The 17445-nt window shown below is 40.7% G+C and overlaps 1 protein-coding gene across 3 annotated transcripts in view; it reads right to left on the reverse strand.

The window, feature by feature from the left end:
* vari (MAGUK p55 subfamily member vari) overlaps positions 1–17445 on the reverse strand; it is a 331137-nt gene that overhangs the window by 114508 nt on the left and 199184 nt on the right. The window contains exon 1 of one of the 3 annotated variants that reach the window (XM_067150877.2): positions 13485–13631. The exons of the other annotated variants lie outside the window; for them this stretch is intronic. The gene's annotated coding sequence lies outside the window, so the exon portion shown is untranslated. Of the gene's footprint in view, positions 1–13484; positions 13632–17445 lie in introns of those variants that run through there. 3 annotated transcript variants of the gene reach the window in all.

Here is a 17445-nt window from a genome sequence, read left to right on the forward strand (position 1 = left end):
CGAGAAATACCAAATAAAACACAAAAAGCTTCACTCTTCTACAGCCATGCGAGAAATCTGCTATGGGATAGCAACATTTCTCAGAAAGGCAAAATAACAATTTTCAGGTCTTACTTTGTTCCAATCCTCATTTATAGACTAGAAATATGTACCGTATCAAATTAACAAAATCCAAGCATCAGAACTATGAATCAAAGAACCAAAAAGATAAGATCAGAAACAAAGTAAACAGGAAAGAAGCTGACACCAAAATGTCTATTACTGGTACCACAGTGAGGCACAGACTTCAGTGGTATTGGCATGTGATGAGAATGAACACATCTAGAACAGCAAGGCACTACTTAGACAGAGAAGTGAAAGGAAAGAGACCGGTCGGAAGGTCAAGAAGGCAATGGATGGTGATGGTGAGATCGGAGGTCGAGAAATGGGGAGTGAAGTGGGAGGATGTGGAGGAACAGAAACTATATAATGGCAGGCCCAAGTGGTGAGTGTTAGTGAACACCATCCGGGAAACTGGAGATGGTGGAATCAGAGATAAGGCTTTTTTGTACCTATGTGTTAATATAAGGAAAGATCATCATTGGGGTAATCACATAAATGGGATTGTAAACAAAGGGTACAGATCTCTGCACATGGTTATGGGGTTATTTAGGGGTTGTTGTGTTAAGGATAATGGTTCATGGTGTGGGTTACTGTAGTCACGTCCTAGTTCGTGAACCATGGGCAACGGCTGAGTGGTCTAGTAAGTGGTCCCGAGAGTCAGGATACCAGTTGCTATGGAATGGGAGTGGGCATCTCAGACATATTCTGAGTCATGGCCCTCCTTGTGCTCAGGCGGCTAGAACTATACAATCCACCAAGGTCCCTAAGCTATTAGAGAAGAGATCCTCTCTTGGACTATGTGTAAGTAGTGTAGTATCCTGCTTCATGAATTTACCGAGCTCAAAACTTTTTAAGCAACCCTCGGACCAATGGGAGTAACGGATTCCCACTCCCATTTAATAGATGAGGGACCCCTTGGACACAATTTGGTGAACGAAATTCGATGGGAAGCTATCAATATTAATGGGGCTTATGAAAGGAAGAAAATAAAACTGGCTGAGTCAGCAAAGAGGATGCATCGGGATGTGCTAGGAGTAAGTGATATTCAGGTAAGGGGACATAACGAGGAAGAAATAGGAGATTATAAAGTGTACTTGATGGGTGTTAAAAAGGGAAGGGCAGAGTGTGGGGTAGGGATGTTTATCAGGAATACTATTGCACACAACATAGTTTCTGTTAGGCACGTAAATGAGCGAATGATGTGGGTAGATTTGGCAGTTGGAGGAATTAGGACGAGAATTGTCTCAATGCATTCACCATGTGAGGGTGCAGATGAGGATGAAGTTGACAAGTTTTATGAAGCATTGAGTGACATTGTAGTTAAGGTTAACAGCAAGGATAGGATAGTGCTAATGGGTGATTTCAATGCAAGAGTTGGAAATAGAACTGAAGGATACAAAAGGGTGGTTGCTAAATGTGGGGAAGATATGGAAGCTAATGGGAATGGGAAGCATTTGCTGGACTTCTGTGCTAGTATGGCTTTAGCAGTTATGAATACATTCTTCAAGCATAAGGCTATTCACCGCTACACATGGGGGGCTAGGGGTACCAGATCCATGATAGACTATATCATAACAGACTTTGAATTCAAGAAATCTGTTAGGAATATTCAGGTTTTTAAGGGATATTTTGATGATACAGACCTGTAGTGAACTAAGTATCCCTAGGCCTAGGGTAGAGAAAGTGAAATTACTTGCAAACAAATAAGGGTAGAAAATCTCCAGGACGAGGAAATTAGACAGAAGTACATGGATATGATTAGTGAGAAGTTTTGAACAGTGGACAGTAAGCAGGTTCAGGATAAAGAACGAGAATGGGTGGATTACAGAGTTGCGCAGTAGAAACAGTAAGGGAATGCCTAGGAACGACTGTGTGTTAAGATTGGAGAAAGCGGAACATCTTGGTGGAATGAAGAAGTGAGAGCAGCTTGTAAACATAAAAAGGTGTATCAGAAATGGCTCCAAACAAGGGCCAATGCAGACATGGAATTGTACGTAGATGAAAGAAACAGAGCGAAACAGTTCTTGAATCCAAAAAGAATTCTTGGGAAGATTTTGATAATAACCTGGAAAGGCTAGGTCAAGCAGCAGGGAAACTTTTCTGAACAGTAATAAAGAATTTTAATCCGGTTCCGCACTGTAGGGGGCAACGCATCCGCCTGTCACCCGGAGGCCCTGGGTTCGATTCCTGGTCGGGTCAGGGTATTTTAATTGTAATGATTAATATCCCTGGCCTGGGGACTGGGTGTATTTGATGTCCTTAATTTTCCTTTCCTCACACAAAACATTCCACACAACTGCCATTCCAATTACATGCAGGTTCATACAATACGGTGCCAGTAGAGGCAAAAGATCCACATTGGTCGATGCCCCGAACAACTAGCATTTAAAAAAATATTAGGAAGGGAGGAAAAAAGGAAATGAACAGTGTTTTGGGCAAATTCAGGTGAACTCATAATAAATCCCAGGGAATCACTGGACAGGTGGAGGGAATATTTTGAAAATCTTCTCTACGTAAAAGGAAATCTTTCTGGTGGTGTCATGAACAACCATGCTCATGGGGAGGAGCAAAATGATGTAGGTGAAATTACGCTCAAGGAAGTGTAAAGGATGGTAAATAAACTCCATTGTCATAAAGCAGCAGGAATAGACAAAATTAGACCTGAAATGGTGACTATAGCGGGAAGCCAGAGATGAAATGGCTTCACAGATTAGTAAGACTAGCATGGAGTGTTGGTAAGGTACCTTCAGATTGGACAAAAGGAGTAATTGCACCTATCTATAAGGAAGGGAACGGGAAGGATTGCAACATCTATCGAGGTATCTCATTGATTAGCATACCAGGCAAAGTACTCACTGGCATCTTGGAAGGGGGGGTACGATCAGTGGTTGAGAGGAAGTTGGATGAAAACCAGACCACAGAGGGGCTGTCAAGATCAGATTTTCAGTATGCGCCAGGCTATTGAAAAATGTTACGAGAGGAATAGACAGTTGTGTTCATATTTTATAGATCTAGAGAACAGGTACCAAGGGAAAATATGTTCACCATATGGGGGACTATGGGATTAAGAGCAGATTATTAAAATCAATCAAAGGTATTTATGTTGACAATTGGGCTGCAGTGAGAATTGATGGTAGAATGAGTTCTTGGTTAAGGGTACTTACAGAGTTTAGACAAGGTTGTAATCTTTCACCTTTGTTGTTCATAGTTTACATGGATCTTCTGCTGAAAGGTATAAAGCGGCAGCGAGGAATTCAGTTAGGTGGAAATGTTGTAAGCAGTCTGGCCTATGCTGACAACTTGGTCTTAATGGCAGATTGTGCCAAAAGCCTGCAGTCTAATATCTTGGAACTTGAAAATAGGTGCAATGAGTATGGTATGAAAATTAGCCTTTCGAAGACTAAATTGATGTCAGTAGGTAAGAAATTCAACAGAATTGAATGTCAGATAGGGATACAAAGCTGGAACAGGTAGATAATTTTAAGTATTTAGGTTGTGTGTTCTCCCACGATGATAATACAGGGTGGCGCTCGAATAGTTGACACATTTAATTTTAGAATAACAACTTTATTTTTCACTGAACTCTAATGAAATTTTAGACACAGGCAGCTTGGATGCTGGAAATATATTTCACTATATCACATTTTCAATGTGGCCTCCACTGCGGTGGACAACCTCTTTGAGACAAGTACGTATGTTTCTGATGACTTTTTTGGCAGATGTCTTCATGAATTTCACTGCAGAGCTGCACAATATGACCACGCATTTCCATGCGGCTTTGAGGTCTTGAAGCGAAGAGTTTTCTTTCAAATAGAACCATAAAAAGAAATCACAAGGATTTAAATCTGGATTTTAAGGAGGCCAGAGGAATCCGCAATTATTCTTGTACTGTGGGTGACGATGAGACATTACAAGATCACCAATTACTCCCTTCAAAAACATCATTAGCCATGTGAGGTGTTCCACCATCTTGCATAAACCACTGCGTATGAATAGGAAAAGCAATAATTTGGGACATGAATTCATTCCCCAGCATGTCCTTGTATTGCTGTGCATTAACTGTCTGATTGAAGAAAAATGGTCCAATTAACCCATGACTTGACAGAGCTACCCACATTTTCCCCATACGCGTTCTTTCGTGAATAATGTCTGGTTTTTCTGTAGCCCAATACCGCACTTTCTTTTTATTAACTGCCCCATTGCGATGAAAATAGTCTTCATCAGAGAACCAAGTGTTAAACCGTACTTCATCTTTACCTTGAGTCCATAACGTGTACTGCAAACTCTTCTACTTGTGAAGATCTGTTAGCTTGTGTAGTACAGTCATTTTGTACGAGTACAATTGAAGGTCACCGTGTAACATTCTTTGAACTGAATTGCACAATATTCCACTTTCTCTGGAAGCCCCCCCGTGTTGACTTGTGTGGGCTGCGCTGCACGGAGACCCTCACTGTAGCGATGTTTTCAGGAGACCGAACTGCTGGTGCACGTGGTCGCTTTTCTTCCTTCACACTGCCTTGTTCTTCAAAATTTCTGTATAAGGGAAGGAAGGTGTTCCTTGCTGGTGCCCACCTAGTCTGAAATACACTTCAGAATTTCTTTTGTGTCAACGTAACACTTTTTGATTTGCAATAAAGGATAACTGTTTTTGCACGCTGCTGAGCGGAGAGTCGGCCGTGGTCGGCTATGGCAGAAAGCTCACTGGAATGCAGGCATTTGGAGACAAAGCAGCAGTGTCACCTCTACAGATATTTCCATGAAACAGGGAAGGTGTGTGCGAAATTTCAACAACATAGTGCATGAGTTGCATTTTACATTTGCTTTTCAAATGTGTCAACTATTCGTGCGCCACCCTGTATGTAAGTATTCCAACACAATACTCATGCACTGACTGGTGGAACTCTCACTACACACTCGACACTCCCAACACAACAACTCCTCGTTCAGACTCCGGTGGGACACTGGTGACAGCGAACACTGCTGTCACCCCAGTCCAACTACCAGACTCCAACACTGGCTGACTGTTCACGGCTAGCCTCAATTTTATAGCTTGGAGTGATGAGTACTGGAATATTTGCAATGTGACTAGACACAAAACATTTTCGTTGCACCTCCAAGAAAGCGCGTAGGTAAACCAGACGAACAGAAAATTACAATACACTGAAAAACCGATCATGCCCTCAGGCTGGGAGCTCCAAGTTTTCTCATTAGTTCCTTCCAGGAAATACTGAAGGGGTTACGACAGGGCACATAACTGTATTGTGCTCTCAAGGTATCTGAATATAGTATTTTCAATTGTTTTCCTTCTAAAACCTTTGTGAATAATGTCACAATATGAACAAGTGGAACAAGAGGCAAGTGAGCAGAGTTCAGCTCGTTAGCATCAAGTGGGAAAGCTGGCAAGTAATTCTTCACAGTGGGTGTTGAGCAGCCTTGACAACAAGGCCACATATAACACAGTTTGCTTATCTCCTTCCTGCAAATGGTCATTCTGAGCTCTTCTCAACCCTTATCCTAGGAGTCAGCAATACAGTGCCCATGCATACATGGCACCCTTTCCACAGATTTTAAGCACCCGCTTTTTATCTTGTAATTTTGTAATTTTATTTTAAATACTTTTGTTTGATTTATAATAAGATGGTTTTAGAGTATTATTTGAAAGAAAACTTCTTTGTTCTGTAGTTCTCATTAGCCAAACATTTTGAAACTTAATACCGTTGCACTACTGGCTTCATTGCTCAGTATACGTTCAGTTAACATAATATGCCTATGGTAAAAACTGCATTGGCAACAGTGATTTTCATCCTGAAAACTGCTTACATACAGCAATCTCCAGTTACATTGTTTACTACACCAAGCTGGCTAATGCTATGCAGTACCATGTTTCACATTAATACCCGGTACTAAAATAAAGTTTGCAATTTCCATAGTTTTTATATTTATGCTAATGTGAATTGTTATTAAGGGATTCCATTACTATCTTCACAAATCAGTTTTTAAGAACAGGCCTACTTTTGTACCATGCCTCAAAATTTGATGTTCAAATATTGAAATCTGTAATATAGTTTGATTTTAGGTAATTTAGTTCTCAACATGTCAATATCTCCGGTCTTTCCGTGTATTGTTATTTTCTGTTTCGTTTCCCCATGCACTTTCTGGGAGGTGCAATGAAAATGTTTCATGTCTAGTCACATTGCAAATATTCTGGTACTCATCACCCGAGCTATAAAAAGGAGGCTAGCCATGAACTGTCAGCCAGTCTCGGAGTGAGTACTGGAATCTGGTAGCTGGACTGGGTCGCTGTCGCCAGTGTCCCACCGGAGTCTGAACGAGGAGTTGTTGTGTTGGAGTGTCGAGTGTGTGGTGGGTGTTCCACCAGTCAGTGCCTGAGTATTGTGTTGGAATACGGAGTACTGTATGTAAATTACCATGGATCGTGGACCGCTGTGGAGTCATCGTGTGGAGCAGCTGTCGTGAGTGTAATTGGAACAGTGATAATGGTGGTCATTGTGAGCATTGTCCTGCGGTTTAGCACTGTAGCCTGTAAAAGATACTATAGTACAGAACGTATCAATGAAGAACTTTGTAAAGTCAAGAAATATTTCCCCAGTGATGTCGATGACAAATGGAAATCCTTCAAGGGAGTACTTCAACATACAACTCAAGAGATGCTGAAAGATTGTAAAACAGCTCACAAAAAGACCTGGATGACTGATGAAATAATACAATTAATGGAAAAGGATTTGTAAAATCCAGGATAAATATCTATACAGGAGCACACATGCCAAAATAAGAAGGAAGATATGGTTGGCAAAGGAGAAATGGTTCACAGAAAGATGTACAGAGATTGAAGAACTAATCTTGAAAAGCAACAATTTCAGTATCCATAAGAAATTCAAAGAACTAACTGGAATCAATAAGATGAGAAAAGGAAGTATTCTGCTTGACAGAAATGCCGACATCATTCCTGGTAATAAAGAAAAACTTGAGATGGAAAGAATATATAGAAGAACTGTTTGAACATGACAAGAAAGAACTTTATGCTAGTGAAGGTATGGATGTCAAAAATGGACCAGATATAACAAAAGAAGTAATACATGCTACAAAACTGTCAAAAAATAATAAAGCACCTGATCCTGATCTGACATATTGAAGCCCATTAATGAAGAACAATTAGATGTCCTAGTAGACTTGTATAATTCAATCTACAACACAGGAGTCATCCTTCATGAATGGCTACAGGCTATATTTGTTCCAACGGCAGAAAAAGCAAAATGTTAGTCAATGCAATGACCATCGAGCAATCAGTCTTATAGGCCATACTCTTAAAATATTCCTAAAAATTATCCACCAAAGGATCTTCAAAAAAATTAGAACTGGTTATCACAGAAACACAATTTGGTTTCAGAAATGCACTAGGAATAAGAGAAGCCTTGTTTATCTTCAATGCGCTGGCACAGAGATGTTTAGATGTCAATCAACCGATGTATGCCTGCTTTTTGGATTATAATAAAGCTTTCAACAAAGTTTGTCATGATTGCCTCATCTAAATGCTCAGGAAGAAGAACTTGGATGTAGAGGATATTTAAATCATCAGTAATAATTACAACAATTAGACTGTTATCATAAAGGAAGGTAGGGAGTTCTCTGAAGAGGCGGTAATAAAACATGGCATTAGACAGGGTTGTGTCCTGTCTCCTTTCTTGTTTAATCAATACTCAGAGGAAATAATACAAGCAGCTTTAGCAGAAGAAACAGCAGGAATTAAAGTTAATGGAAAAACAATCAACAACTTAAGATTTGCAGATGACACATTGTTGTTGGCAGAAAGCCTACAAGATTTATAGCAACTGACGAACCAAGTTGTGGAGGCAAGTGACCAATGGGGCTTACCACTTAACATAAGTAAGACACATTTTATTATGGTAGTATCCCAAATACAACTCAAGACAGCTTGATGATCAATGGAGAAACAGTACAGCAAGTGACAAAGTACAAGTATTTAGGAACAAATGTGAACTACAATATTGACTGTACTGAGGAAATAAAGTCCAGGATCGGCCAAGCCAGAAATGCATTCATTAAAATGAGGAGAGTGTTCTGTAGCAGAGACCTTAGTTTACATCTAAAAATTAGACTTCTGAGATTTTAACGTCTTCTCCACCTTGTTCTATGGAGTTGAGAACTGGACCATAAAGAAAAGAGAAATGGACAGATCATAGACATTTGAGCTATAGACGTACAGAAGGGTACTGTGGTTGAATTGGACAGATAAGATCACAAACGATGAGGTAATGAGGTGAATGGGAAAGAGAAAGGAAATATTTTTTACAATTTGTTTTATATCATACCAACACAGATAGGTCTGATGGCGATGATGGGATGGGAAAGGCCTAGGAGTGAGAAGGAAGCGTCCGTGACCTTAATTAAGGTACAGCTCCAGCGTTTACCTGGTATGAAAATGGGAAACCACAGAAAACCATCTACAGTGCTATCGACAGTGGGGTTCCAACCCACTACCTCCCAGATGCAATCTCACAGCTGCGCGCCCCTAACCGCACAGCCAACCCGCCCGGTAAGGAAATATTTAACACCACTGAAATCAGAAAGCTGCGGTATCGAGGAGAGAAATATCATCTACTGCAGGTGGTCATTCAAGAGAAGAAACAAGGCAAAAGAAGCCCAGGAAGAAGACGCATTTCTTGGATTGATAATATGAAAACTTGGCTCAACTGTTCCACTATTGAGCTGTTTCGCACTGCATCATCTAAAGCAAGAATCTCTATGAAGGCAGCCGACCTTCTGAGAGGGGATGGCGCTTGAAGAAGAAGAATAAAAGATGAAAATTAAAATACAGAAATACAGAAAACTCATTTTGGAAATTAGCTATTCACTGTTAAAAGGTTGCCTGCCCCTGCCTTATCTACTGTAGTTATGTTGTGCACTTTGTGGTTACTGCTTTATTCACAATGCCTAAAATGAAGAGATCAGTTTGTGAGATATTATAAGTGTATGCTATGTATAAGACTTTTCAAGTGACAGAAAAGTTTTGTTCTGCAAGTATTGGGACAAAGCTGTAATGGCAAGAAATAAGCACCAATAATAAGCATCTTCTAACAACTAAGACCCAAGAGAATGAAAGATGTTTCTTGAACCAGAAACACAAGGGTGTATCAAAACTGGACCAAACCAAACCTAAAACAAACCCTACGGCATAACAGCCCTGATGGACCTTGGACTACTAAGCGACCACCTGCTCAGCCCAAGGGCCGGCAACTTACGAGATGATGCATGATCAACACAATTAATCCTCTTGGCTGCTATTCTTAGGTTTCTAGACCAGGGCCACAACCTCAACAACAGATAACTCTTCAGTTGTTCTCGAACCAGCCCTCAGATCCATTTAAAAATCCCTAACTGGCTGGGAATCAAACCTGGGGCCTCTGAGTAAGAGGCAAGCTCAGTACCCTTAGACCACAGAGCTAACAGTGGATAAACTAGGAGAGAAGGGAATTGGGATCTTGCTGGACAAAACGATGGATGTGAAACAAAGACGTGTCATTAATTTTCTTTCAGGAATTCCAGGAGTAAAGAGAAAAGACATGGGCCATATCTACGAACTATGGGTGTGCGATGATGTGCTTAGTCTTTTGTAGCAACCAGGCACTGGTAAAAATTTCTTTTGTACAATTAGCTTTATGTCGCACCAACACAGATAAGTCTTATGGTGGCGTTGGGACAGAAAAGGGATAGAAGTGGGAAGGAAGGAACCAACCATAAGCCTAAATTAAGATCCAGCCCCAGCATTTGCCTGGTGTGAAAATGGTAAATCAAGCACTACTTACAACTGTGTTCTCATAGCTTATAGTCATACAGCACCTTACATGTGTATGGCCAGGTTAGTCTTAGAGATTTGTATTACAAAATGATTTGGACTTCATCAAGTCACTGGACAGCACAGACTTCAATTCGCAAAGTGAACGTCCTGATTTCCTCGATAAAGAAATTACTTTCTGCAGGCCATAAATCATAAATCACCAATCAAAAAAGATGAATGTGACTTAAATATTTCTTACAATGCCAATAAATTCGAAGTATTTACTGAAAAAGATATTAGAGGACTTCCATCCTGGAGAAGTTGTCTGCTTTAAAAAGGTAAAAGAAGCATTCAACAATGAAAACTTTTGAGAGTAACTTATCTTCTGTCATTGCAATTTTTATGTATTTAACTTATGTAGCAAGCAAGAAGTATGATTGTCTCTTTAAGCCACCACTGGAATCACTGAAGACAAACATTTTATAAATAGCCAAGAAAAGATAGTAGACAGTACATTAGAGCTAGAAGTCACTGATCAACTAAATTGAGACCTGTACTATGAGATGTAAACAGATTTCTTCAGTATACAATAGCTTTTTGAATGAGAATAGGTGCAAAGATACTTTCTTATTTTAGGGAAGTAACCAAAAATTGTGGACATCTTAAAAATTGAAGAATTTCATTATCATACCAGTAGCCCACCCCATGGCCAGGAACGTTAAGCCTTCAAGTCTACATGGCCTGACACCATGGTTGGCCAGTTTGAGTCCAATTAGTTATCAAAAATTCACTATCAGAATGTTGGCCAGCAGGGTAGGAGAGATGGTGGTATACAATCACTATGTTGGGTGCCAAAAGCCTGGGTTCAATTCCAAACCACTCTGCAGTGTTCATATGGAGTAAGGACATATAACACTGGCAGTGAAGGCTATGTGCTGGCACCAGGCTTCACCCTCTCCCTTTCTACTATCATATATCACATCATTTATTTCATCTCATTAACTCCTCTGATGCGTCTGACGTCAGGAAGGGCATCCTGGTCGTAAAAACTTACTTCATATCCGACCCCATAGACAAACGGAACAAGGGTTGGACACACATATACAGAGGTACCCAAAAGTCTTCCTTTAATTAGAACACCTACACATACTGAATTGAAATAGCTTAAGTTTGTGTAAAGGGGATATTTTTCCATTTTCAGTGGTTAATTATCTAACACCTGATAAAGATAATGATGATCAGGGATGCCAATTCAGTTGTGCCCAGGTCCCTTTGGGGAGGGGTGACATCCCCCAAAACTAAGCAATTAAGTAAGTGAAATAACTGGAAATTAAGGTAGTTTAGTGAACACTTTAAAGATCATGTTGATAAAAAGAACAGGGGGAGGGGAGTCATATTACAGTGATTATTATTACCATTTTTCTTTATGTCGCACTGACACAGATAGGTCTTATGGCGACGAAGGCATAGGAAAGGTCTAGGAATGCAAAAGAAGTGGCCGTGGCCTTAGTTAAGTTTATAGCTACTTTTTTAGTACCAGTATGGACATAGTCATGTACTGGGGCAATGTGTAAAAATTATAAAGCAATTGAAATAAATGGAAAATGTAGTAGTCTGTTTATTTCTTTGGGCATTTTCCATTAGCCTAGCTAATTAATGGGAGGTCACATGAAAGACCCTCTAACTAAGACTAGAAATTAAGCCAAAGACAATGGATAACATCCGAGTTTGCCTTACCCCCTCTCCCACCCCCACAATATGTTCAAGTTGGCACCCCTGATGATGATGATGATGATGATGATGATGAACAGGCCTACTTCATCATCCTTAATCACTTTTAGGCATTCTTTAATTTTAGTTTTATGTTCCGTAACACTATGCACCAACGGAAAATATTTTTTTGTGAAGGCCTATCTACCTGTGTTGTTGAAGTTATCATCATCATCATCATCATCATCATTATTATTTTACAGTTCCAGTTTCTCATAAGAAATAAAATCCAATATTTATATATGGTTTGATCTCATAAGAGAATTCAGTGCCGGGCGACTTGGCTGTGCGGTTAGGAGCGTGCAGCTTTGAGCTTGCATCCGGGAGATAGTGGGTTCGAACCCCACTGTCGGCAGCCCTGAAGATGGTTTTCCATAGTTTCCCATTTTCACACCAGGCAAATGCTGGGGCTGTACCTTAATTAAGGCCACGGCCCCTTCCTTTCCATTCCTAGTCCTTTCCTATTCCATCGTCGCCATAAGCCCCATCTGTGTCGATGTGACGTAAAGCAAAAAAAAAAAAAAAAAAATCGGTAACCAAGAACTGTACAATGAAGAATAGTTTGTTCTATCAAGTCAAGGGTCCCCTGGGACTGGTATTATGAACATATTCCATTACGAATTTGCTTAATGTTAACAAATACAACCACAATACAGTTATTAATTCTGTCAATAATAATAATAATAATAATAACTGCAAGCTTCCAAACGACGGGAGACCGATTTGGTTTCTCATCCGGAATTCCGGTCTCTTTACGCTCTAAATAAAAATACTCCCAGTTCTCATTTATGAACTAATGTTCTCTTATTAACTAATATTCCTGTATTCATTTTTCACGGAATCCGTGTAGTAACGACTACACTTCTATTATAAGAATCATATAACATATTTGCTTTCTGGGCTCCCGGAGACCAAGGTTCAGTTTCCTCCTCTCAACGGACACATGCCAGTAGCATTGTTTCAGTTTTACTATAGTTCACGAAACATTTGTAATTCTTTAGCTTTATGAAAGTTGTAGAAATTTCGAAAATAATTTATATTTTTTCTAATACTTCTAGACCTACAGAGGATTGGTTCCCCAAATTCAGTATGTGTAAGTACAGGCCCACATAAATAGGTAATCTATAGGTAGACTACGCTCTGGCCATTGACCGCAATACAACAACATTTGAATTTCTTTACCGCAGAAAGTGGTACGCCTAACTAGTACGGTATATGCAAAATAAATGGTAGCGAAATAACACATTAAAACTAAAATATAATCTATGAGAAATACAGTACAGTGATATTCGACAGTACCGTATCATTGTTGATAGATAACGAAACGAGCAACTGAAGATATCCGACAGCTCTGCCGAGCAGTTGCAGATTTGGTCGAGTATCCAATTAGATGTCAATACAACAAGTATTAAGAAGGAAAGAAAACACACACGAGATTGCCTTTAAATATACCAGAGTTAGTAATCGATCTTTCACCACGTGAGGACAAGAGCGAACAGTGTGAAAAGTAAATCAATAACTACTTCCTACTACAACGATTAGTCATTGGCGGAAAAAAAAAACAAAACAAAAACACGCTTTCGTAATCACTAGCAGGATTAAAATTAAACTTCAGGTATTCCTACGAATGACTGACAGACTTCCTCTTGAGCCACGTAAACGTTGGTATGCAGTATACGACCGCGCCCCTTGAACGTCAAACTCGAACAATATCTTGACAGTAGAGAATACAGTGACAACAGTTCCATCCAAAAGGAGTTTTGAACAGCCACCTGGAATGTAACCTGTCACTTACCAAAGGAATGTTGGGCGAAGGGCCCTTTGCTTGTGAATATTATTTGGACACTGTCGAACACAAGTTTTGTGTCCCTCTCCAGCGTTGTATCACCCGACCACGAAGAAACACTTGCTCACACTGGTTCCGTGGTTCGTTCAGCCAGCATAGCAGCCCACACTCGCCATGCCAAGGACACGGACCCACGCTCAGGAAACAGAATCTAGGATCGAAGCAAATAATTTCGCACTAATCAGAGGACAATTTCAAGGATCGGTTGAGCGAGGAACTGACGTAAATTTCTGTTTTCTATTTGAACAACCCGATGAAGCCGCAATAAAAATCAGCAAATACAGAACAAAAGGATGGTCAGTGTTACTATGCAGACATCCTATTGTTGTTTTAAAGTATTTACCTTTATATGTGGAGCGTGATAGTTGCGTATTGGCTTCACTGGCTCTTCTGCAACTAACGGGACCGCGGCTCGAATACCGACCAATGAAAGTGCAGTTTATTTTAACAATAATAATAATGTAGTGTGGCTATTGCTAACCTGGTTGCATGCCTTGAAAGGCAGACCCTCCAATGACGGTGGGCATCTGCCATGTGTAGGAAACTGCGCGTTGTGATGGGGGATACGGTACTGTAGTGTGTGATATATATGAAGTTGCGGGAATGTTGTAGACAGTACAAATACTCATTCCCCGGGAAAAATGAATTAACCTATTAAGGTTAAAATCCCTCGACCCGAACGGGATTCGAATCCGAGAACGGAAGGCCAAGAAGCTGACCACTTAGGCATGGATTTGACCAAATTTGAGTTCCCGTCCAGAGATGACGCATCTCTTTCCAGACACACCCCCATTGGAGGTGAACTTTAATTAATAACTCTCGCGCCTGTGGTTCAACTTCCTCGTAAAACTGGAAAGCCCGTGGCCAAGATCACATCAAAGCACGTAAATAAGCTTTCATACAGGGGATGTAACCTGGCATATCTTTAGCAGCATTGTAGTATCGCAACATCGGGTGAAAAGTCCACGGCTTTATTTATGACCATTTAATGTATCCGATTGGCGTGATTAGCTCGGTGGCTTACCTGCTGGCTTCACACCTGGAAGGCTGAGTTTCGAATCGGGGTGGTTCATGTTTGTGGGTTACTGTAGTCACGTCCTAGTTCGTGAACCATGGGCAACGGCTGAGTGGCCTAGTAAGTAGTCCTGAGAGTCGGGATACCAGTTGCTATGGAATGGGAGTGGGCATCTCGGACATATTCTGAGTCGTGGCCCTCCTTGTGCTCAGGCGGCTAGGACTATACAATTCACCGGTGGTCCATAACCCGTTAGAGGAGAGATCCTCACTTGGACTATGTGCAAGTAAGGCAGCATCCTGCTTCATGAATTTACCGAGCTCAGAACACTTTAAGCAAGCCTCGGACCTATGGGAGTAATGGAGTCCCACTCCCATTTGACAGGCGAGGGACTCCTTGGAAACAAGTTGGCGAACGAAATGGAATTCGATGGGGAGCTATCAATATTAATGGGGCTTGTGGAAGAAAGAAGGTAGAACTGGCTGAGTCAGCAAAGAGGATGCATCTGGATGTGCTAGGAGTAAGTGATATTCGGGTAAGGGGAGATAATGAGGAAGAGATGAGATTATAAAGTGTACTTGACGGGTGTTAGAAAGGGAAGAGCAGAGTCTGGGTTAGGGCTCCTTATTAGGAATACCATTGCACGCAACATAGTTTCTGTTAGGCACGTAAATGAGCGAGTGATGTGGGTAGATTTGTCAGTGGGAGGAATTAGGACAAGAATTGTGTCCGTGTATTCACCATGTGAGGGTGCAGATGAGGATGAAGTTGACAAGTTTTATGAAGCATTGAGTGACATCGTGGTCAGGGTGAACAGCAAGGATAGAATAGTGCTAATGGGCGATTTCAATGCGAGAGTTGGGAATAGAACTGAAGGATACGAAAGGGTGATTGGTAAATGTGGGGAAGATATGGAAGCTAATGGGAATGGGAAGCGTCTGCTGGACTTCTGTGCTAGTACGGGTTTAGCTGCTACGAATACATTCTTCAAGCATAAGGCTATTCACCGCTACACATGGGAGGCTAGGGGTACCAGATCCATAATGGACTATATCTTAACAGACTTTGAATTCAGGAAATCTGTTAGGAATGTACGAGTTTTCCGCGGATTTTTCGATGATACAGACCACTATCTGATCTGTAGTGAACTAAGTATCTCTAGGCCTAGGGTAGAGAAAGTGAAATCTGTCTGCAAACGAATAAGGGCAGAAAGTCTCCAGGACGAGGAAATTAGACAGAAGTACATGGATATGATTAGTGAGAAGTTTCGAACAGTAGACAGTAAGCAGGTTCAGGATATAGAAAGTGAATGGGTGGCATACAGGGATGCTGTTATAGAAACAGCAAGGGAATGCCTAGGAACAACTGTGTGTAAAGATGGGAAAATGCGAACATCTTGGTGGAATGATGAAGTGAGAGCAGCTTGTAAACGTAAAAAGAAGGCTTATCAGAAATGGCTCCAAACAAGGGCCAAGGCAGACAGGGATTGGTACGTAGATGAAAGAAACAGAGTGAAACAAACAGTTGTTGAATCCAAAAAGAAGTCATGGGAAGATTTTGGTAATAACCTGGAAAGGCTAGGTCAAGCAGCAGGGAAACCTTTCTGGACAGTAATAAAGAATCTTAGGAAGGGAGAGAAAAAGGAAATGAACAGTGTTTTGAGTAATTCAGCTGAACTCATAATAGATCCCAGGGAATCACTGGAGAGGTGGAGGGAATATTTTGAATATCTTCTCAATGTAAAAGGAAATCATCATGGTGGTGATGCAAACAGCCAAGCTCATGGGGAGGAGGAAAACAATGTTGGTGATATTATGCTTGAGGAAGTGAAAAGGATAGTAAATAAACTCCATTGTCATAAGGCAGCAGGAATAGATGAAATTAGACCTGAAATGGTGAAGTATAGTGGGAAGGCAGGGATGAAATGGCTTCATAGAGTAGTAAGATTAGCATAAAGTGTTGGTAAGGTACCTTCAGATTGGACAAAAGCAGTAATTGCACCTATCTATAAGCAAGGGAACAGGAAGGATTGCAACAACTATCGAGGTATCTCATTAATTAGTATACCAGGCAAAGTATTCACTGGCATCCTGGAAGTGAGGGTGCGATCAGTCGTTGAGAGGAAGTTGGATGAAAACCAGTGTGGTTTCAGACCACAGAGAGGCTGTCAGGATCAGATTTTCAGTATGCGCCAGGTAATTGAAAAATGCTACGAGAGGAATAGGCAGTTGTGTTTATGTTTCGTAGATCTAGAGAAAGCATATGACAGGGTACCGAGGGAAAAGATGTTCGCCATACCGGGGGACTATGGAATTAAAGGTAGATTATTAAAATCAATCAAAGGCATTTATGTTGACAATTGGGCTTCAGTGAGAATTGATGGTAGAATGAGTTCTTGGTTCAGGGTACTTATAGGGGTGAGACAAGGCTGTAATCTTTCACCTTTGCTGTTCGTAGTTTACATGGATCATTTGCTGAAAGGTATAAAATGGCAGGGAGGGATTCAGTTAGGTGGAAATGTAGTAAGCAGTTTGGCCTATGCTGATGACTTGGTCTTAATGGCAGACTGTGCCGAAAGCCTGCAGTCTAATATCTTGAAACTTGAAAATAGGTGCAATGAGTATGGTATGAAAATTAGCCTCTCGAAGACTAAATTGATGTCAGTAGGTAAGAAATTCAACAGAATCGAATGTCAGATTGGTGATACAAAGCTAGAACAGGTCGATAATTTCAAGTATTTAGGTTGTGTGTTCTCCCAGGATGGTAATATAATAAGAGAGATTGAATCAAGGTGTAGTAAAGCAAATGCAGTGAGCTCGCAGTTGCGATCAGCAGTATTCTGTAAGAAGGAAGTCAGCTCCCAGACGAAACTATCTTTACATCGGTCTGTTTTCA

Source organism: Anabrus simplex, chromosome 7, assembly GCF_040414725.1.
Source record: "Anabrus simplex isolate iqAnaSimp1 chromosome 7, ASM4041472v1, whole genome shotgun sequence".
In the NCBI taxonomy this organism is placed as follows: Eukaryota; Metazoa; Arthropoda; class Insecta; order Orthoptera; family Tettigoniidae; genus Anabrus; species Anabrus simplex.